Source organism: Mesoplodon bidens (assembly GCF_964165515.1).
Source record: "Mesoplodon bidens genome assembly, chromosome: 10".
Classification (NCBI taxonomy): domain Eukaryota; kingdom Metazoa; phylum Chordata; class Mammalia; order Artiodactyla; family Ziphiidae; genus Mesoplodon; species Mesoplodon bidens.
In genome coordinates this window covers 20,606,349-20,629,624 of record NC_138172.1, presented here as the reverse complement: position 1 = coordinate 20,629,624, position 23,276 = coordinate 20,606,349, and the positions used below count along the sequence as shown (strand labels likewise).

The following is a 23,276-nucleotide window of genomic DNA, read 5'->3' as shown; positions in this document are numbered from 1 at the left end:
GGATTAAGTGCTGACTAAGACAGGCACGGTCCCTGGCTTTCAGAAACATCCAGCCGGGGTAGTGATGCAGGCAGTGTATAGCTCACCTACACCAATTAAATCATCCTAAGATGGAGAGAAGAGTTAACAGAAGGTATTCTCAAACCTGCATCCAGGATGACGCCCAGGGACTTCTTCACACCTAAACAAGCATCAGTCCTGGTGATCTGGCAGCCCCGTTGGGAGACGGTGAAGACGCCTCCTAGAGAATTGCCTTTTCCGTCACGAGCCCAATGCCTGATTCAGCGATGCTCACAGAGTGGCTGAAATCAATAAAGCAGTTGGCAGACTGGTTTAATTTTACTGCACTTAGGCAGCTCCGTGCAGGAAATACAGTCTTGCCAAGTCCGTTTTCATTGTCCTTCCAGAAATTGCTTCTTAGTTTGAGGTAGATGGAAATCTCTGCTTGATCCAGCCTCCCAGGACAGTGGTAGACGTGTCTACAGAGTAGAATCCTCTAGGAAACCTTCTAAAAATTGGGAATTTTTTTAAAGCTCAGGCAATCCCTCCTCCCCCTCAAGAGATTAGATCACATTCCCTGAGGGATTTTTGAAGCTCCCTGAGTGATTCCAACATGCAGAAAAGTTTGGGAACCACTGCCACAGGGGCCTTCTGCTTTTGAGAGTGGAGAAAGGAGAGGACAGCCCACTGATACATACATCAGTGATTTTCAGAAGCTAATCATGAGACAGTTGCTCTCCAAAGGCTCCTAACTGGCACGGGGGCTGACAGTATTGCACGCACAATTGTCTCAGGCCATTTTTGTTGCTTTCTGAGCCTCCAAACAGCTTTGCCTTTCAACAGTGTTTCATTTTTATTCCCTACCTCTTAGGCTGCTAGCTTTCAATCTCTTGGTTGCCGTTTGATTCACCTTAAAAGGGATTGGCAGAAATAGGGGTTCAGAAAAACATCTATTGTTGATAGCAATTCATGTAATATTGAACAGATAGAATTAGTTCAACAGATTGGGAAAGTCTTGGGTTCCTTTAACCCAAGAGAGATTCACCAAATTAATGGTATAGTGATGATAACGATGATGATGACGATGATGACAAAAATAATAGTTTATTTTTCTTGCTTGTATATCAAAGTGTCAAGTAACCAGCTTTAATCACAAATAGTCATTCAAATTATGCCTTCGGTACTTAGAGAAGAACTGATATTTGGGGCCAGATAATTCTTTGTCACAGGGAGATCATAGGATGTTTAGCAGCATCCCTGTCCTCTACCTACTTGATGCCAGTAACACCAGTTGCCCTAGGACATGACAAACAAAAGGTCTTGGATATTGCCACATTTCCTCCATGGGGCAAAATCACCAATTTTGAATATCAACCCACTGCTTTATACACGCACACACACACCCACACACACACCACAGAGTTGTATACCTTGTATGTCAAGTTCTCTGTTACCACTATGTACCTTATTTAATTTAAGCATCACAAAGACTCTAGGAGGTAGATACTATCAGCCTCCCAGGACAGATGGGAAATGTATAAATTGGTACCCCAAGTTAACAGATGAATGATTGTAACCAAGGCTTAGTTTATTTAGATAAGTTCCCTAAGGCTTCCTTGTTAGTAAATGGTAGAGCTGGGATTTGAACCCAGGCTGTTTGGATTCCAAAAGCCTTGCTCTTGTCCCTGTCTCTTTATATTATTCAACATTTTCTCCAGTTTGTTCTTAGCTTTTATCTCTGCTTCCTCACTATTGGGACTGCACATCAGCAAAACCCTCTTCACTCTAAATCCCGTGATGTGTCACCTACCTGAAATCAAGCCTTGCAAGTAACGTTGCTTTACAGACATACCTCAGCAGTCTTTGCAAAGCAAGACTACTTTCTTGCACACTTAGGGAATCCTGCCTCTTTAGTTACAGCTGCTGTATCCCGTACATTAAAGAGCATTTCAGGAAGAGCTGATAGATAACAAAACTTTGATGAGTATAGAGATTACAGCAGCTATTTACTACAGAATTAATTGACAGTCAGTTCAAATTATCACACGTAGTCAGGCTGCATGCAATGTAAATTGCTTTTGCACAAAGTAATTCAGTAACAAAAAAAAAGTTGGATAGAGGTTACTGGAATATAAGAACATGCGGAGAATACAGTATACAGCCAAGTGGTATATGCTTCTCTTTTTAATTTCTCGACACTTTTAAGTATAGCATTTTGAATCTAAGTGGTGTGCTACATTAAGCAACCATTTGGAGACACTGGGCTTGTACTGAGAGAATTTTATGGAGAAGTTAAACTGCCATTCATAAAGTTATTTTAATTCTATAATCTCTGTTTATATTTTTATTTTTTTTTTCATTCCCCACTGGGAGCTATCTGTTACTCATTAGAAAATCATCTGACAAACACACATTTCAGAACCCAGTCTGTTCAACCCAGAATTCTGACATCTGAAATGAGTCACAATTTTTGGGTGAATGTTACTGACATCTTCCATCTTTTATAGATGGAATACTAACAGTAATTTCCCCAGATTCCTTCTTTTGCGGTGTTCTTTGACTTTACCCAAAGTATTATAAAGTAGCATAAGCTAAAAGGAGAAACACATAAAAAGTGGTATCACATCTTCGGCAGAGAAAACTATTTTGGAATTAAATAAGGAACTCGTGAAACTAAATTTGGGATGTTATACATAGTTCTTGACATTAACTTAGAGAAAATAATTTTTTTCAACAGGAAAAAGTCACCAAAATTAGGACAAAAATTAGAAGTTCAACTGTACTTCGTGGGAAAGAAATTAAAGTGTGTACTGAAAGTCAGGGAAATAGAAAATTTCTCTTTGGGCTAGAAGTAATTGCAGAAGCAATGGGCATAAACTTAAGTAACAGAGACGACAGACAGTAAATTAATTTTTTATTACCATTGAGCAAATGCTATTAATTTAATTCAATTAACATTTATTGAGTACCCACATGCAATGGATGAATCAATGTGACAGGAGCTATTAATTTATTTACTTTAAGTCACTAATGAAACATTTGACTGATTTTCATTTTTGCTCACTAAGTGTGACTTTAGAATTTTTGCATTGGTGCATCTTCTGAGTCTGTCTATATATGAATTCAAATCATGAATAAGTAGCATCTCTTCTCCCCGCCGCTCCTCCCATCCTATTCTTGTTTTCCCCCTCCCTTCCCTTCCCATTTCTCTGTCTGGGTTTACTTCTTTGACCTTTCCTATCTTGATTATTGGTTTCTTTTTTCTCTCCCATTCCTTCAATGTAGTTTTTCCTCACACTTTGTTCTCTTGGCTCCTTTCTTTGTTCCTTGGTCTTAAAGTCTGTATTCGTTCACACTCACAACTTATTTTCTTTGTGCACTTGGGCTCCAAATCTCTATGCAGTTAGCCAGCTAGCCACAAAAACTATGTGCCTAGCTGTACTAGGTGCCTGGGAATTCAAAGACTAAGAGCAAATAGTCCTCAAGAGACCCAGAGTCATCACAAATTGCAGTCTCAAACTTGCAACTGACTATTGGATGTTTTATTTGAATTACTGGCTAAATCCTTACAATTACTGTGTCTCTTTCTATTGGCCTCTCATTCTCCTCCTCAAACTTGGTAATCCTGGATATCCCTGGAGAATTCACAGTTCAATTTCTTTTCATAGTATTGTCATTTTGCCAGTTTCATGAGCTTAAAAATATTTGATTTGCCCCATCTCTCCGTTCAATGACCTTCCAGTTTTTCTTTATTATTCCTTCTAAATATCTCACAAGTCCATCTCTGTTTTTTTCATTTAAAACACTACCACTCAGGTTTAATCTTCTGTGCCCTCAAACCTGGACTCCAAGGCATACCTCAGAGATATTGTTGGTTCTGTTGCAGACGGCCACAATAAAGGAAATACTGCGATAAAGCAAGTCACACGAATTTTTTGCTCTCCCAGTGCATATAAAAGTTCTGTTTACACTATAGTGTAGTCTATTAAGTGTGCAACAGCATTATGTCTAAAAACACAAGGTACATACGTTACTTAAAAATGCTTCACTGCTGAAAAATGCTAACCGTCAGTGAGTTGTCTTCTTTTTGCCATAGTCATAGCAAAGATCATTGATCCCAGATCACCATGACAAATACAGTAATAATGAAAAAGTTGGAAATATTGTGAGAATTATCAAAATGTGGCACAGAGACACGAAGTGAGAAAATGCCGTTGGAAGAAATGACTCTGATAGACTTGTTTGATGCAGGGTTGCCACAAGCCATCAATTTATAAAAAACACAATATCTGTGAAGCACTATACAGCAAAGCACAATGAAACAAGGTCAGCCTGTGTTTCAGTAATCATTGATCTCAACTATAATAACAACTCTCCTAAGACATCTTACTCAATGTAATCAAAATGATGTCGTGAGCAGTACTCTTATCATATTACTCATGAAAAAGCAAAACAAAACAAAGCAGACGCACATCATGCATACACACAAAATGTCAGTAGCTCTTTCTTTCCCATTCTCTTATTCTCAATTAACTTATCCATTCTGCTGACAAATTGCCTTGACAAAAGTTGCTTGTTGTTAAGTTTTTCTTGTGAACACTAAACTCCACAAGCCTCTGTGAAAATTATTAGATAAGATGTTAAGGCAGCGTGATTTTAGTTTTAATTCTAGACCAAAACGTTTAAGGTGAGTGTGTATTTCAAATGTTTGGACCATTTTTAAAGCTGTAATGGTGAATTATATTTTCCTTTGGATTTAAACTATACTCTAGCTTAGAATTTAGTACTGTGATTATCTGTGGTTGAAATCAGATCGAAACAGACAAGTGACATTTCAAAGTGTAAGCTACTAAACCATTAATAAATAATTATGGTTAGTAAGCTGACACTGTAGAGGTAAAAAAAAGTTATTTCCTTTGTAGGTAAAGTTTGTAAAGTTCACACAAATGTCAGAAATTATATTTTGTTATTGTTGGACTCTATGGACTTTCTTGTCCACAGCTTGGTAGGTAATGACACAATACACAAAGTAGCGAAAAGCATACAACATGATCACACATGATGAAAATTATTAGAATGAGCTAGAATCATTTTCTTTATGTATAGAGCATTATTTTTCTTACATTGAGTTAAATTTGAGATTTGATACTATGGCTAAAGACAGAACAAAATGAGGACGATAAGGATTCCCTAGTAGTCACAAAAGCATAATAAAAGGTAACTGATACTCAAAGAAGGTGTTTTTAAAAAAAACCCCAAAAAACCCACATTTTCTTTTTTGGAAGCTGAGTGGGGTAATTTTCTCAAGGTGAGGGTTGAAGGCTTCCTAAAATGTTCTCACCTTTTGAAATGAGTGGCAGTAAGTAATTCATGGAGCATTCCAGTGTTACATCCTGTTAGTTAGATTGGACAAAAAATCTTGGGTTCATTACATCTGTGTTTTTGTTTTTTTTTTGCGGTACGCGGGCCTCTCACTGTTGTGGCCTCTCCCGTTGTGGAGCACAGGCTCCAGACACGCAGGCTCAGCGACCATGGCTCACGGGCCCAGCCGCTCTGCGGCATGTGGGATCCTCCTGGACCGGGGCTCAAACCCATGTCCCCTGCCTCGGCAGGCGGACTCTCAACCACTGCGCCACCAGGGAAGCCCTACATCTGTTTTTTCATGGGGGAGGGGTAAATGTACTAAGAATATTATACTGGACCTTCTTTTTCTTTAATTTTTCAAATGCCAGCTCTAGTTAGATGTCCTTTAAAGACATTCAGGTTTTTTGTTTGTTTGTGTTGTTTTTTAAGACATTCAGGTTAAAGCAGCAGTTTTACATATCATTGTTTTGCTTTGTCTTCTGCAGCAATTCAACTGAAACTCTGCTTCAAAAAACATAAGATAAAATGTTTATCAGGGGCCGTGACAAGAGGACATTTTAAGTCTTTTCAGTCAGCCTTAGTAAATCTTTTTTTTTTTATAGAGAAAAAGCAAAAGAATATTATTCCTCTAGATGTCAAAGCAATGAGTGTTCAAGGTAAAAAGGATTCATGGGGAAGAAAGTTCTAAGAGAAAGTTGAACGTGGCCCCCTCCTCAGGCTTCCCTGATACCTGCAAAGCAACTTTAGTCTTTTGGGGCCGAAGTGGGATTTTTGGCCTAATGTTTCTAGATAATTACCTGCGTTTTCTGCTTGCCACTACACTTTGCACCGGTAGGCAGACATAGGCTAAGTGATATACTTTTATAGCTTGATCCTAAACTTTAACAAGGAGCAATTCAGTCCTAGGAAGTGGTTGAATCTTCTTTAGACATGAAAACAGTTTGCAATTATGAGTCTCCATTTCATTTTCATGCAGTTAGCTTCAGTTTAACGTTAGTATAAAGTGTCTCAAGAAATAGAGATTATGTTATCTTAGGAAAAAAATAATTGGTTAGCAGTTTTTATAGCTTGATGCACTTGGATTAGTAATAGGTTAAGAGCTCTGAAAAAAATAAATGAAGCCAATCAGGCTATAAACTCATGTATAATTGGTGTTGTGTATACATTTGATTTCTTTTTTTACTGTTATGTTTGAATATAAATGTTAAAAATTAAATTATAATTATTCACGATCGTCTCTATTATGTTAAAACCATCACAATTTATCATCCCAACTATTTGAATGTCACTGAAAGTCTCTTATTTGCATTATCTCATTTGACGCTCACAACAGTATTGCAAAGTATTATTATCACCATTATATGAATGAGGAAGTAGATGGAGTGTCAGAGATTTTAATGGTTTGCCCAAGATTACCCGGCTGGTAAGGGGCAGGGCTAGTACTTGAACTTATGCCTTCTAATTCCTATGACAGTCAAACTTTCACAAATTGCTTTATGGAACCAGGCACTCTGATATGAGATCAAGACACTTTTCTTAAGTATAACTCCTTTGTCCTTTCTGATTTTCCTTTCTCTAGGCTAAGCGATTTCGCTGGTGTTTGATTAGGAAGCACGTTCTGTGTTTGCTCAAAACCAGAATTCTTACAAATGGTTGCATTTTCCAAACTTATCCCTCAAAGACCATTGCAAGTGTCATCTCCTAGGTGAAGCTTCCTACACTGCCCCCCACTCCAACGGAAATTGTTACCTTTGGGAGCCCCCAGAGACCTGGGTTGGTCCTCATTATAGCCTATACTTCCATTTATTGTACTGTGGCTAATTGTGGATGTATTTCTCTTCCCTTTTCTGTTGTGAGCTCCTTAAAGAAATGTGACCTCCATTCATCTTTGATTTTCCAGCACCTAGCACAGCGTCTGGCAGAAAGCAACCGTTGAGTAAATTTCAGATGACTGATGAACTGACTGACAGATTGAACGTGGGGTGTCTCAGCTTTCAGTTGACAACGGACTCATTTTCCCTGGGACAGGTGTTTCTGAGCACATCTTCCATTGGTCTTCCTCTCCCACTATCGCTATGCCAGTTGATCCTGGTGAAAGTCTAAAACTTCTCTCTTTTGAGCTAAGATCCATGTTGATCTTTATTTTGATGTGAAAGCAACATTTGTATTTGTATCTATAAAACTGTGAAGAATACAAAAAGACACAAAGAAAATGAAATCCCCTGTAATTCTACCATTATTAGCACATTATTTCATTTGTTTCACAAAAAGACAATGGAAAAATCTGGTGTATATATAGCATATATATCTACATATATGTCAGATGTATAATATATAAAATATTAAAATTAGAATATTTATCTAATTTTAATATATTATTATATATGCAGTATATATGTATATATTATATATAGTGTTTCCAAGATGTGCCGCTCACTCTTCTAGGACCTTTGCATGTATTAACTCATTTAATACTCCCAGAAACCTTATGTGTTAAGTACTACTAGTATCATCCCCATTTTTTGGATGAGGACCCAAGAGCACCGGGATATAAAGTAACTTACCCAAGGTCACCCAACTAAAAAGTGACGGAGTTGGGATTATAATTAAGGCAGCCTGGCTACGGGTCTGTGCTTCTAACCATCATGCTATATTGTCTGTCTAGATAGAGGTTTTAAAAGAAAATCAATATTGCAATTTTATTGAATATATTGTATTATGTATGTTACAATTATTTCATGAATATTTCCCTGTATCCTAAAGATTATTTAAAAACATACATCTCAGCTCAAAAGTTACCTCCTCAAAGAAGCCTTCCCTACACTAAATCTAAAGCAATGGTTCTCAATTGGGGCAGATTTTGCTACCGGGGGCACTTGGCAATGGTTGGAGACGTGTTTTCCTGTCATGATTGGGATGAGTGTTTTTAGTGATTAATTGCCAGGGATGCTGCTAAACATCCTGCAATGCACAGGAATCCTCCCTGCCTCTCCCCCCGACAAAAAAAAAAAAAAAAAAAAAAACCTACACAAAGAATATGGTTTCCTCTGAATTTGAGAAATCCTTGTATAAACTAATCTCAAGCCCTCACCACCAGCCATTTCTACTACACCACAATTTCGTTGTCTTCATAGTGCTTTCCATTATTCTGAAAATGTTTTGTTTATGTATTTGTTTACTTGATTACGGAGTATATGTCTCTTCTACCCTTGACTAAAATATCACCTTTATGAAAGCTTTGTCTATATTAATTAATTGCAGTCTCCTAGAAGGGTGCCTGGAACATAATAGGCACTTAATAAATAAGAAGTCAAATAATGCATAACATTTCTTGCATGACATATCATAAATTATTTAACATTCCACCATTCAATAAAACTGTAAATTGTTGCCAATTTTTGCTATTATAAATATTCTTAAACACTATTTTCATGAATCTTTTCATATATCTATTCATTTATGCAGGTTTAATTCATAAGTAAGGACTTAACTGGATTAATGGCCAAATTTCTAAAGCTTTTCGTATAATTTACTAATTGCCTTCCAAAAGGATCATGTCAATTTATACCCACACCAGTAGTGATTGGGGGAAGTTTGCATACTCTTTTCTGGCTGACTCTAGGTTTTACCAATAAAATAATTTATTTTTATCAATTCAAACAGAACTTGGAGCCAAGTCTTCGGTTTTCTATATCTGAAAAGACAGTCTTTCACTATCATGAGAAGTGCGAGGTTTTTTTTTCATATCCACTGCCTTTCTGAAGAATTTTTGCTCCACAACTAGATTCATGGGTAATTCTGAGCTCTGCTGCATTATATGGAATTAGACAGTGAAAGACATTCATTTTGGGTTTATAGATCTATACATTTTTGTTCAAAAATATTTATTGGATGATTGACGTTTGGTTTTTGTTTATTTAGCTGGTTCTTGCTTTTGTGTCCTGAGGGCTCTGAGGTGACATGTCTGTTGACAGACTGTGCAAGATCCCTGTTGGCTTGTAGGTCTTGACAGGTTCATACCCATTCATAACATGCCTATATAAATGTAGGATAGGGATGAGATCTATACAGAGAGCCTGGAGGCTAGAAGTCAAGCCACACTAGGAGGAAGGGCAAGAGGTAACAAGATGGAGTAAGTAGAGAAGCAAAGCACATGCTCATTTACAACTCCTTTGGCCCCTTGTATGGGCCCAGTGTATTATGGCATCTATCAGAAGCCTAACTGGGCTTTATGGTCTATTTTCCTGGTGGCCCATCTGGTGGAAGTTTAGTCCAATGGTCTCCCTCCTAGGGAAGGTACAAGTCTATCCAATGTGGGTTAGAGCAGCTACTGACATTTTTTTTTAAGAAAGTTATCATATAATAGTTATTTGGGTATATTTTATAACATACATAGCAGTTAATGTGGCAACTTATATATCCCTTGCATGCGCACGTGTGTGTGTGTGTGTGTATGTGTGAGTGTGTATATGTGTACGCATACCTACCTAAAGTGGGCCCTGCTCTTTTCCCCCCTTTTTTACTAGTAAAGGTTTACAAGAAAAACTCTGGAGACAGCTGGTCGAAGTAATAGACTGAGGTCAGCCCTCTACATCCCTCTCCACCTGAAGGAAAATCCGTTTTCTTAGGCTTCCTTTTGGTACCGAGGGTGTGGCACACTGGAAGACTGACAGCCACAGCAGCTGCAGTAGTGGCCTGAGTAGACTTTTCCTCTGAGTTTCTATAGTGGTAACAGGATTAACAGACTCTATTCTGGAAGTACTTGGGTGGCATAACACCTCCCAGCAGAACTATTCCTGACAAGGACGTGCAGATGGAAATGCATATTTATGTCACTTAAAGCCTACCAGAGACACAAGGATTTCAGCTATAACAATAAATAGAAAAAAAAATTCTCCAGAGTTTTTGGTAACCCATACTCAAGTGCACTGACGGTGCTTGGCGAAAGACCTACGGTTTGCTCCTTGTCCAAGCGTAAAATATTCAGTATTCCAGCATGTGAAGGTAGACTATTCTGAATATATTTTAGAATACTTAAAGCAGGCTAGCACAAAGTTAGGTTACATTTTCAGGTCTTAAAAATAACAGAACAATTCTATGAAGTGTTTGGACCATTTCAAGGAAAAAACAAAAGTCTCCTTTAAAAAAAAAATCCACTTATTCCATGTATTAATCATGATAGGTTTTAAAAAATTATTTCCACAGGCCAAATAGTCACTGTAGTCACAGCTTCCAAGTTTAAAATATTGTCTTTATAGCAATCCTTGATAGAATTTCTCCTAGCTTCCTTCTTAAACACCTCTGACAATATAGAAAAAGAAAAATGCTCACGTCCACAAAATATGGGCTTGCTTGTTCTGGGAAGAATTAACACAACAAATCTACTCATTAGAATTAAACTAAAGAATCCAATCAGTCTGGCGCTTCGGCTAGCTCAGCTGAGAGGGCAGTGAACAACCTCTGTCTCCCTACCGTGCCCCAACACCTTGCCTGGTCCAGTAATGAATATTCTGTATCATTTGGAAAATTGAGCTGCCCTCTCCTTTGAAGAGCTGTGCTTTTTGATCTGACCAGCGAGCTGTAGTTCTTTGTCACTCTAACCAATCCAGGTATGATTTTTTACAATAAACAGAAAATTTTCAAAGATTGAGATTCTGATTAGATTGCCTGAAGAAATCTGTGAAGAAAAGAGAAGAAAATATTAAGGAGCAAACAAATGGAGGTGAAAAGCCCGTAGGATAGATCCAGAGGGACACAGTGAATTAAGAGATTCTGGGGCTTCCCTGGAGATTCTGGGGCTTCCCTGGTGGCGCAGTGGTTGAGAGTCTGCCTGCCAATGCAGGGGACATGGGTTCCTGCCCCGGTCCGGGGCGATCCCACATGCTGCGGAGCGGTTGGGCCCGTGAGCCATGGCCGCTGAGCCTGTGCGTCCAGAGCCTGTGCTCCTCAACGGGAGAGGCCACAACAGTGAGAGGTCTGCGTACCGCAAAAAAAAAAAAAAAAAAAAAGAGATTCTGAAGAAGTCAAAATTATAATGACAGAATTACAATCTGCATTCTGGGCAGTAAGAGAATTGACCCTACAGAAAATATAAATAGTCAGGTAGAGAGTAAATATGAACAACTTTCCCATAGTTTAAAAGTAAAGGATAAAGGTAAAGGACTGAACTTATGATGACAAAAATGGTGTTAGATACAGAGGTCAGAGCACATAGATCTCACCGAAGAGTTAATAGTTTCCTAAAGAAGAAACTAAAACAATTTAAATATAAGCTTTGTTTAAAGATAATCTTGATGTGTATGTCTTCAGTAGAAACAATTTATGAGTGTGTACCTCACTGTCTAAAATTTAGTAAAAAAGAGACCAATAATCCTACAAAGTATTTTAAATTATAAAAATAAAGATATTTTTCAAGCACCCAGACAAGAAAACTAGATCATATAAGAAAGAATTGTTCTGAGGTTGTCCCCAAATCATTTTTGCCAAAGCTCAGTGCCAAAAAACAGTGGTGCAACATTTCTTAAATTTTGAGGAAAGATTAGGCCTTGACAGTTTTATCCTCAGTCAATTTGTCTTTTCTGTGGGAAGGTCTACTAAGGTATTCTCATAATACATTATCAGAAGAAAATAGTCTACTCTAAAGAAAACTAACAAAACCTTTTTTGAAAACATTATTTAAAGTTATATTTTCACTTCCAGAGAAAGCAAAAGCAAAAGTAGGAAGTCAGGTTTTGAGATGCTGCGGCAAGGAAAGAATGACAGTTGTCTTGAGGAGCGATCCATGGTTATTACAAAATTAAAATTACAATGAAAACATTGAGGTGCATGTCCTTATTCACAACTAACAGTGGAGGTGACAGAGCCAGAAACCAGGAAGTGTGTAGAACTCTTTGGTCTCCTTATCAGATGGTACCTGGGTGTAATTATAAAGCAACCTTTGCAGGATTCTTGTTTTGTTTTGTTTTGTTTTGTCTTTTGTTTTTGCGGTACGCGGTCCTCTCACTGCCACGGCCTCTCCCGCCGCGGAGGACAGGCTCCGGACGCGCAGGCCCAGCGGCCATGGCTCACGGGCCCAGCCGCTCCGCGGCATGTGGGATCTTCCCGGACCGGGGCACGAACCCGTGTCCCCTGCATCGGCAGGCGGACCCTCAACCGCTGCGCCACCAGGGAAGCCCAGGATTCATTTTTATTCTTCATTATGGCAGTTACCTGGAAATTATACGTAAGAAAGATTCTCAGATAAAACTTCCACTCACAAAAGTGTTTTCTGAATTTTCCAAATGCCTGTAACGAGCATGAGTTTTCCAAATTTTCAGAATCTTTCACGTTTTCTTAAATGAGCATTTTGACACAAAAGGCCTTTGTAAAAACTTAAGAAAAATATATTTCTTCATTGAAAAAAAATTCCTTTTCAAAATGACCAATTAAAAATGGGGAACTTTAAAATGAATGCTATAAAATACTGTTGCAACGATATGGATTAGAAACCAAGATAGTCAAGTAGAAACATTAGTGTCTGGAGTGGTCAGGGTGTACAAGTCAATAATTTTATTCTTTGGAAAGTATTAGTATAAGTATTTCCTTTGTTTAATGAAAGGAATGATGAAGGCAAGTATTGTATGTCTTTATTCTTTAGTGATTCTCTAAAATATTTTTATAAAGAAAGGCAGAAGAGAGAATTCAGGCATTTTGGAGAAGATCCTGGCGCTAGTGAATGTTTAGATGAGGAACCCATCTCAGAACCCTATGGGATGCCAAAAAGGTCAGAATCAGGGCAGCGAGCAGCACAGTAGTAATACAGCTATCCGGGACTTTCAGTTCACACAGTGTGTTCAGAGCCACTGTCTCTTTTTTTTATTTTTATTTTTTTCACTGTCTCTTTTGATCTGCAAATCCTTTCCTCCCAACAGCATCCTCTCCACACATAGACATTTGTGACTCCCAATTTTGTGAATGCCCTTTACAAGTGCCATTCTCTCTGCTTAGGGTTCCCTTCCCTCCTTCCCCACCTTACTCAACTCCTCATCCCTCAGACCTGCAGGACATGGTACTTTATTTATTTAACAGCTGTCTGTCATCTGCTCCTGTACTCAGAAACCCTGCCAGATACAGGGAATATGGGGATTAATGAAACCCATTTCCCATCCTCATGGGCATCTCACCTTCTCTGAAGCCTTCCTTGACTTGTGACAAAGGTTCTTTCTGTGCTTCCAAGACATTCTGTTATGTGTGTGTCTTCCTTTTCTGTGAGGAAGGGGGTCCATGCCTTGGTATTCCTGACCTTCGCAGAGCATTTGGCATAAAGATTGAATGAATGTAGATAGGCGTCTGTTTACTAAGTGGTAGGCAGTGAAATGTTTAAATTCTGGTTCCCCTGGCCTCTAGTCTCTTTCTCTTTCCGCTATATTATACTGCATCCAAAAGAGGTACAATAATAGCCAGGACAGGTGACATATTTTCAGGTAAGTTTTCAGATATGAAATTCTTTGGAAACTGAGTCAAATTATAGAATTTTAGATGTTGGATAAATCATAGATGTCAGTTTCATCTTCCAGACACCAATTCATCCATCCATTCATTCACTTAGCACCTGCTGTAATAATGAAAAAAAGGACACCTAACAGTCGTTCCACACTGTGAGAAGCTTTGGCTAAATGCTTTAAATGAATTCTCCTTTAACCCTCACAATAACCCAAATGAGGAGGTTATTATAAGTACAGTTTTCCTAGCGAGGAAAATGCAGTTTAGAGGGGAAGGGGGCTGTGCTTTATTCATTGGTGTGTTCCTAAGCTAGTAAAGATTGGAGTAGGAATTTGAATTTGGGCATTTGGAAGCTACGGTCCTTCCTCTTAACGAAGATGCAGGAGGTACAAAGATGAATGTGGTGTGGTTGTGCCTTTGGGGTCTTTATGGTCTATTTATAGGAGGCAAACTTGTCAACAGATAGATTGCCCACAGGTATCCCTTCTCTGCCATCTGTAACCTGATTTTTGTACCAATGAAATTCCCCTTAATGACTAATAGCTGGTCAGACATCCCCAGTGAGGCCAAGGTTCAAATGAAGGGGCAGAAAGGACAATGTATGATGGAAGATAAGGCAGTTTGGCTTGTGTCCCACTCCCTGGGACTCTGATGCATATGATGATGTTAGGCTGTCATTGTTAAGGAGATCTCCCATATTTACAACACATCACGAAATTAGATGATGAGTGTTGGTTCTCATCCTATCAGTTGGGTAGATTAATCTCCTGATTCTCTTTAAGAGCCTCTATCAATTAGGTTGTCATAGAAGAAGAACCCCTGAGCCTGGCTGAAATCCTCTGTGTCTAGCAGGTGAGTGCTCTGACTCTCACTTAGAAAATAACAATAGTATTAACCATGATGTCATCCACGCTTTATGCTTTAGATTGCTGTAGGTGCTTTTATGGTCCACACACTCTCCCCCAAGTTTACAGGACAAAGAAGCACTGCCGGTCTCTTTCTTTGGAAATCTAAGAACTCAAGTAGGAGAACAGTCATAGCCGTGGAGAGTTGGAGGTTTGGGTAAAATTTGAGTTGTTCTTGGTAATTGGAGATGAAGACTCTTTGAGATTCTAGGTCCTCAGCATCTGAAATGCTTTTGTGTTTCCATAAAGATAAAACTAGGCATTTTAGCTCTTTGTTAAGAGAGCATTGGCATTTGTATTTTTGTCAAATGAGTTATATGAAACTATGCATTTTAAATCACTTTAAAGAATTGATATTTGTGGATTTGTTTGTGTCTGTGTGCTTATAATTTAGTACTTTGGATGGGTAGGCTTTCAACAAAGCAATTCTTTACTACTACTACTACATCTATTTTGGATTAATCTCACTTTAATTGAATGCCAAATACATTTGCAAGAACTCAAAAAGTTGAAAACCGTAACAGAAACTCTAAAGGAATAATACTTAAGGTGGAACCACAGGGCCTCCTGAGTTACGTGAACTTCCTTACAACTTAGCTAATGGGATATTTAAACCTGAAATAAGCCAGCCACACTTTGAGGTTGTCCCTTGGTGATACACAAACAGGTATAAATATACAAGGTATTTCCAATTCAATAATTGTGGCAGACTGGAACGAGGATTTTTTTGTTTCTCTAGGAGAGCTCTGTAAGTCATCAGAAGATACTGCTGATGTTTTAAAGGAAGTACCTTTGCTCTTGTCAAGGTTGCTCTGAAAGGAATACCTTTATAGGTGATCAGCTTGTTGAGTCCAGCTGGTAACTGTGCAATAGTTTATACATCATTTTAGCATGAGCCCACCTAGATCTTGTTTTCTAATACCTAGGAGAGTGGTCTCCAAAATTTTTGTGTAGCTATTATGAGCCCCAAAGCAACTGAAATTCAGAGAGATGAAGCAAATTGTCTAAGGTCACACAGCCAAGACTCAAACTCTGTTCTGATTCCAAAGTCCTCTCTCTTGCTACCATCTATCTCTGCACAGATTCCTTCAGATCAGCTGAGATGAGTGCAGAGCGCCGATAATAAACACTCGCATCCAGTACTTCGGGCACACATATGTTTAAGAAGATGTTTGAGTTAGAATTAGAAATGATTCTCTCTTTTCCTTTCCGAGCAAAAGTTACTTTTCTAGATTACAAAGAGACTAGTTGCCATGCATCAATTAGGAAAGATTGAAATGCTCTTCTAGAAAATGAGTCATCTATTAAATTCTCATACTGTCAGAATGAGACTTAAAGGCCAGTGCCCTGTCCTAGGTTCATCACCAGAACTTAACTCTGAGATATTTATTTTCCCAACCTACTACCCAATTCTAAGAGCATCCTAGGATAGAACCAGGTCAACATGGTTACAGGCAGTCGATTTAATTCACATACAAGTGAGCAAATGACGACGCTGGGCTTCTTTGGTTTCTTTTGGTGTGTTTTTTTTTTTCTTCTCAGAGGTGAATTTACTTTTATCACTTTTTGGGACCCAATCTTTGACCCTCTTTGACTGTGCTCTTTCTGTGGTTAGTCAATCTGACTTTTGTAACTTCTCTCCCCGGCCCCCCTCCCCAGTCCTTGTGGTTTTCTTTCTTTCTTGACTTAGCTGATATGCTCTCTGCATTGGATATGTACAAGAGTGCAATATCTCTAGTCGTTATATATTTCCTCATGTATCTTACTCTTTATTCTTTATCACAACAGACGTTGTAGAAAACACCAGGTTCATGTAAAAGCCAAATCCTCATCTGTATCCTTATCACTAACAAGCAGAGGGAAAATATTGAGTGTGGATGAAATGGGATTAGTAAACTGCAAGAAATAGCCAAAATATGTTTTCTTCTAAGTTTGTAAGTGGACTTTTTGCTTACTGGTTCAATGTCCCTTGAGTTGAATTCTACACGGACCAGATACCCTGCGTTCTTCCTTGGTCTCACGAGTATTTATGATGGTGGATGAATAACCCTGGTACATGTGCAGAAATGACTCTAGCCCTCAATGGCCGAGGTGTTTTGCTTTAATTATGTTCTTCCATCTATTCTGGAGGCCCTTTGGATGGGCTCCAGATGTTTCATAAAAGGTGGCACTTTTTCTAAAGACCAACGCGTAGTTTTCTCATTGGCAGCATTTCATGAGTGTTCTCTGAAGATAGGAAAGCACCCTGCAGAGGACGCATGTAACACAACGCTATGAGTCCCACGATGCTCACTCAGGGTCTGACTTTACAACTGCCCCTTTGCCTTCCCAGTGCCCAAGGCATTAATGGGGTCGGTTAGAGAGCTTCCTTCAACACTTGGGGGTCTTCCCTCTGAGACTTCAGTGGAGATAAACACCAGGAGAAAATTCTTCCCTGTGTTTTTTTTTTTTTTTTCCCATTCATTTAGAGGTTCACTCAGCAAAATGCCATTTCCAATTCTGTTCTCTGTTAAAACACTGCGGTTGCTAACGTCACTGTAATTTTTGTAGTATGTTTTTCCCCTCTTAACCATCCAACAAAGAAAGGAGATGGACGAAAATGTATGTTAAGGGAAAACATAATATTGTATCTTCTTTGACTTTCGCAAAGGGTGTTAAAACAGGTTCATTAGTGCTGCCTACATGTAAGGTTTCCATGAGGATGTTGGATAAGTGACCATGACAGAGTTGATACGTGCGCTCAAGACAATGGAGGTTAAAACTGTTTTGAAAATACATTTCTCTAATATATCTCGCATGGTGAGCAAGTTACAGAATAAATACGTGGTAGATAGTTTTCAATGTAAGAAGAGAATTTTCAAGGCAGGTCTGTCTTTTCATGAGATGCCTTTTGTGCCATGATGAGCTAGCCGACAAAAGAATTGGGGGGGGGGAGGTCAATGAGAGAAAGTAATTTATAATACTGATACGTCAATATGTGTTTCAATAAATTTTTCCCCAGATTTTCTTGAATTCTCGTCATTGTAAGAATTATAATTATATGTCTTCCTCCCACTTTCAAAGTGGCACAAGGCGCCCGTATGCAGTTCTGCTGTCGTCGTCACTAGAATAGAAATGTCAGGACTCAGTTAACAATGCTTTATTATTCACATGGATTTTTTTTTTTTTTACAGTGTTCTTTATCTCAGAAACATTGTAAATCAGATATCTACCTCCCACTCTTTTGTTCGCTTGCAAATTTGTATTATTCTAGTTGAAGAAAGCAATGGTGTGTCAGGAGTCAATGTGTACTGTTTATGTTCTTCCTGCTTCAAAATCCTGCTCTCCATAAAAAGGGAAGACGCCAGAAGCATGCCTAATTCTAACTTCTTTATACATGTTTGTAAGAAAACTTTCTCTTGTGGATCAAAAGAAGTTTGGTGTTTCTGTAATCCATGAAGATGAAACAATGGAAGGAAAATATATTTATCATAGAAAGAAAAAAGTACTTTAGATGTATGTCTTTTAAAAATATGTCATTTGCTTCTATCTCAGTGTCTCCCTTTGGAGCTATGTATGTGGCTTTTACTGCAGCACTGCTGTGTTCAGTTCAAGATGTATGGTGGTGCTTTTATTGAAATAACTTCAAACTGTCCCTTTTAGACAAAAGTTACTAGTGGAAAGAGTGTTGGCCTCCTAGGACTTAAAAATCACGCTATCAAATCTTTGTTTCATCACCAACTATCAAGGTTTTTTTTTTTGATATGAGACTTAACACGATTTAAAACAATTTAAGACGTGTGAAACATAGCACCTTATTCCTGAATTCAGAAGTATGATATTCATGTGGATTAACCACACTGATAAAAAAAAAAAAGATCCCTCAGAAAATATCATGCAATATCCACCTAACAGATGAATTTGAAGCAAGACAACAATCAGTAATTCACTCATTCATCTGTGAAACATTTATGGATTCTTTACGTAGTACTTAGCAGTATGCTTACTGCTGGTAGATACACGAAGGTGAATAAGACCTGGTCCCTGTCTTCTGAGTTTACCCTTCAGTGTGGTGAGAGGCACTCAGATGACTTCAATAGCATATGATAAATGGATAATAAGGTTAGGTGGTACATAGTTCTCTGGGTGTGAAATTCAGGAATTTCTAATAATGCTTGGTGTATTGCAGCAGATAGATGTCTAAAAAGAGATGACGTTCTCACTGGATCTCAAAAAATTAGTATTCAGCTGCCAGGTGGCCACTGATATTCAAGAAAGAAGAAAAAGTTTGTAAAACATGAGAAGTGTGAAAAACAGTACTTAGTAGAGCATGGGGGGAAAAGGGAAAAGAGAGAAGAAGGACTGTGAGAGTTAAGGTGGAGTTTTTTTTATGTATATCTGTGGATTTTAGACGTTAGCCATTGGGGCAGTGGTTCTTGATTTAGGGGGAATGGACCCCAAGGAAGGATATGAACTCTTTCCTTGGAAAAATGCACCATACACAAACATATAATGCAGATTCCTGACCCCTCGCCCCCCAAACACGCAAACTATATCGAAGTTCCCTTGACTCCTGTTTAAGAGCATGAAAGAAATGTTTTAAGCAGAAATAAAACAAGATCATATATTTGTCTTAGAAAGTCCAATATGGAGGATGAACTATAGAGAAAGTAAACTGGAATCCAGGATTCTAGCTATTCTTATTTTATTCCATCACATTACCTGTAAACCAATTACAACCTTTTCCTTACACTATTTTTTCCGGGGCCAAAACTATAAAATCAGTCTCTCTGAATTTTTCTGTGCCTCTTCTTGCCCAAGAGATGAGAACATTTCCAAAAAATGTGTGATTAAAAGGCCAAATGTTGTAAAGAAGGCAAGGATACTTCAGGATGGAAAACAAACCACTGAGTTTGGTAATTTGGTGACAATTTGCTAGAGGAATTTCAATAGGTGGGTGAAGCCAGAAGACAGATTAAAGTAGGATGAATGGGGGAAAACAGAAATAAGAAATTTAGAACAATGGAACATATAGTACTCTCTCAATAAGTAATAATAGCTAAATATTTCTAGAGGCTTTTGTTGTGCCAGAAGATGTTCCAAGACTTCATGTGTAAGCTTATATGATCCTCACCACAACCCTATGGGCTAAGGACTATTACTATCCAGTTTATATATGAGGGGGCTGAGGCACAGATAGGTAATATAAGTTATGAATTGTAATTGCAGGTGAATGGCAGAGCTGGGATTTATACTCAGGAAGTCTGGTTCCAGAAAAGATGATGAGCTTTTAATTATCATGGTGCCCTGCCTATGATAAAGTAGACTTAGTAGGCAAGAAATAACATTCTTAGTATGTATAATATACTAAGAATAATATAATAAGTAATATTATAAGTTATAATAAGTAAGATTGATAATATAATAAGTAATATTATAAGTTATAATAAGTAATATAATAAGTAATATTGATAATATAGTGGTATTATAATGGTAAGAGAATATGCAGTATACATTAAATGCAAAGGAGAAACTTTAATGATATCAGTTTGAATAGGTCACCACAATTATTAGGATTTAGTGTGAAATATTTTAATATTTGGAACTGAATAAGGTGCTAACAGTAGTCTTTACTACCCTTAAGTTTAAGAAGTTTTGTTATAAAGAAAGACATTTTTTAGAGGTGAATATTTATAATAAGATGTAAAATAGACAATAATGCAAAAATCCTGAAGAAAATGTAACACTGTATATTTTCACAGTGAATGAATGGGAAAACCTTGATAAAAAATCTTGTAATCAAAGTGTAATTTGAAAAGTCACCCACCTTTAGCATAAGTATTTTTCTTGTATCTTAGAAGGAACTGTTTGTCTTGTAATTTTATTAGGCTGCCAAAAGAAAAGTTTCACTAAGAGAGATTCAGAGATGGCCTTTTTTTTTTTTTTTTTTTTTACCATAGCATGCAAGTTTTGGGAGAAGGATCTTTGATAGGCTTGTTCTAAGTTGTCCTTTCTCTTCAAGTGATAGTATATGAATACATGAAGGAAAGAAAAATATTTCCAAAGTCAGTTTACTGGAAACTGGTGCAACGTTCAAGATTGTTTACTTTTTAAAAAGTATGGTGTTAAATGTTGAAAATTGAAAAAAAAGATTTTTATACTTTTATAAAGGTAAATGTATATTCCTCCCGTTTATTTTTTTATGACTCATTTATTCTTTGGTAGCACTGAAGTTCCATTTGTATTTTGGTTTTCTTTATTGACTAAGATGTATAGCTGGATTTACCTCGAAATTCCTTAATTCATTCAGTGAATGGTATTGCCTGCTATGTGGTAGATATTATTATACTAGGGGAGGAGAAACTCAGATAAAAGACATAAGTCAGTTTTCAAATCACTTCCAAAGAGCAGATTCTGCTAAGGAGACACTGAGAATTCCATGTAACAAATGCTCTGACAGAAGTTACAGGGATACTGGTGAGGGGCACCCAGCTCAGTCTCCATCATAGAAGAGGTCTTCCCAGAGAAGATGAGTCAAGAGCGGAATCTGAGGAAGAGTAGGAAGAATGCACATTTTCTTTTGTTAAAAAAAGAAAAAGAGGGCTTCCTTGGTGGCGCAGTGGTTGAGAGTCCGCCTGCCGATGCAGGGGACACGGGTTCGTGCCCTGGTCCGGGAGGATCCCACATGCTGCGGAGTGGCTGGGCCCGTGAGCCATGGCCGCTGAGCCTGCGCGTCCGGAGCCTGTGCTCCGCAATGGGAGAGGCCACAGCAGTGAGAGGCCCGCGTACCGCAAAAAAAAAAAAGTAAAACTTTTTATGAAAAATGAGTTCAGTTATCAGCATTCTGGTACATATGTTAGACAGGGAATCAGCAAAGAAGAGTGAGGAGGAATAGTCAGAGGGTAGAAGAAAAACCCAGACACAGCCAAGGAAGGTGAGTGTATAAAAGAATTTAGTGGTCAACAGCGCCAGTGCGTCTAAGAAGGACATTATATATTCAGAAAGCTCCTAATTTGCATAAATTGGCATACGCAGTGCTTCAAATATGGCTAAGGAAACTACTCTCAATTGTACTGACTTTAGCTAATAAAGATTTATGTTGGTGACAGAGACTGGCTGTCTACTGAGCCGAATCTTCTTCTTTCTGGATGCACAGTAAAAGTATGTTTTTTGGCCTCCTTGCATCTAGGTGGGATCATGTACATAGTTCTGTGCAAAGGGATGCGGCCAGAAATAATGTGCCTCACTTCCAGTTTATCCCCTAAAATACGCCCTGTGATTCTCCACATTTTGTTCTTTACTTCTTGGACGGATATAAGCAAAGAATACAGTAGAAAACTCTGAGGGGGCTTCAAGGGATGGCAGAGCCACAAGAGAAAAAATGCTTGGATCCCTGAGTCACCATGTGGTAGGAGACAACTGAGAAGTGTTTATCTGCATTGAACTTTGGGTGGCCACAAGTGAACGTTTATTAAGTTAGGCCATGGAAACTTGGGGGTTGTTTACAGCAGCTACTGTTAATCAATCTGGTTAATAACGTGTTAATTTGGAATACAACTCATAAGTAATCAATAAATATGTGTCAGTAATTATTATAGAATAATAACGATTTACTATTTATAGGGTTGCAGGATTGATACAAAATACAATATATTTATTACTTAATTTTCTCCTATAAGAAATGTACTTAGTAGATACTGTAACAGTGGTACTATGTAGTTGTATAATAGTAGGTACTATTACTGCCATCACACAATAATGGTTAAGAAACTGAGGCTCAGAGAGTTGGAGACATTTTCCTTAAGATCATAGAATCAACAATATCGTGGCCAGGATTTGAATCCATACTGTCAGATATGGGAGCTGTCCTCTTCACTGTATATTGTCTCCCATTGGTAGATACCGTAATACAAATTGAGCAACTAATATCACGTATTATTTCTTTCCTGAAGGGGAACATAGTTTAATGACACCCAGTTCCCTTTATCCTGCAGAATAATGCAGAAGATCCATTTCACCCTTAGGATGACAACAGAAATTCTTTTCACCAGTATGTCCCTTCATAAAAATATGTATTTATTTGTGTGATAGTATCAAAATCTTTATTTTTGACCACTAGAACTATTATTTGGTTCTCAAAATCTCTGTCAACTTGTTACCGTTATGCAAATAATAGATGACTCATATATATATATATATTTTAAACTCTAGCCAAATGGATGTTTGAATGACAACAGAAATCTCTCTAGAAATTGGCTGATAGACGTTCTCTATTGATTATTTATTATTTAATATCTGGTTTCATTTAACGAAACAAACCTGAGCTGTGATCACAGCAAACTATAGTTTATAACTCGAGGATTCTAGTTTTTGGGTGGAAATCTCTTTTAAGTGGAGGTTTATCTATGGAACAATTCATCTTGCTTGAGTTTTAAAGACAGTGCTCCATGGTGAATCCAAGGGCCAAATGTATATTCAAATATAAGGATGCTGCATGCCCACCACCTACCTGGCTTGTGTTATCATCCAAGAGGATCTGAACAAACA

The 23,276-nt window shown here is 38.0% G+C and overlaps 1 protein-coding gene across 2 annotated transcripts in view; it reads right to left on the bottom strand.

The window, feature by feature from the left end:
- The window catches only part of MDFIC2 (MyoD family inhibitor domain containing 2), a gene marked incomplete at its 5' end in the record, with an annotated part of 99,707 nt that overhangs the window by 13,673 nt on the left and 62,758 nt on the right, over window positions 1-23,276 (bottom strand). The window lies entirely within an intron of this gene.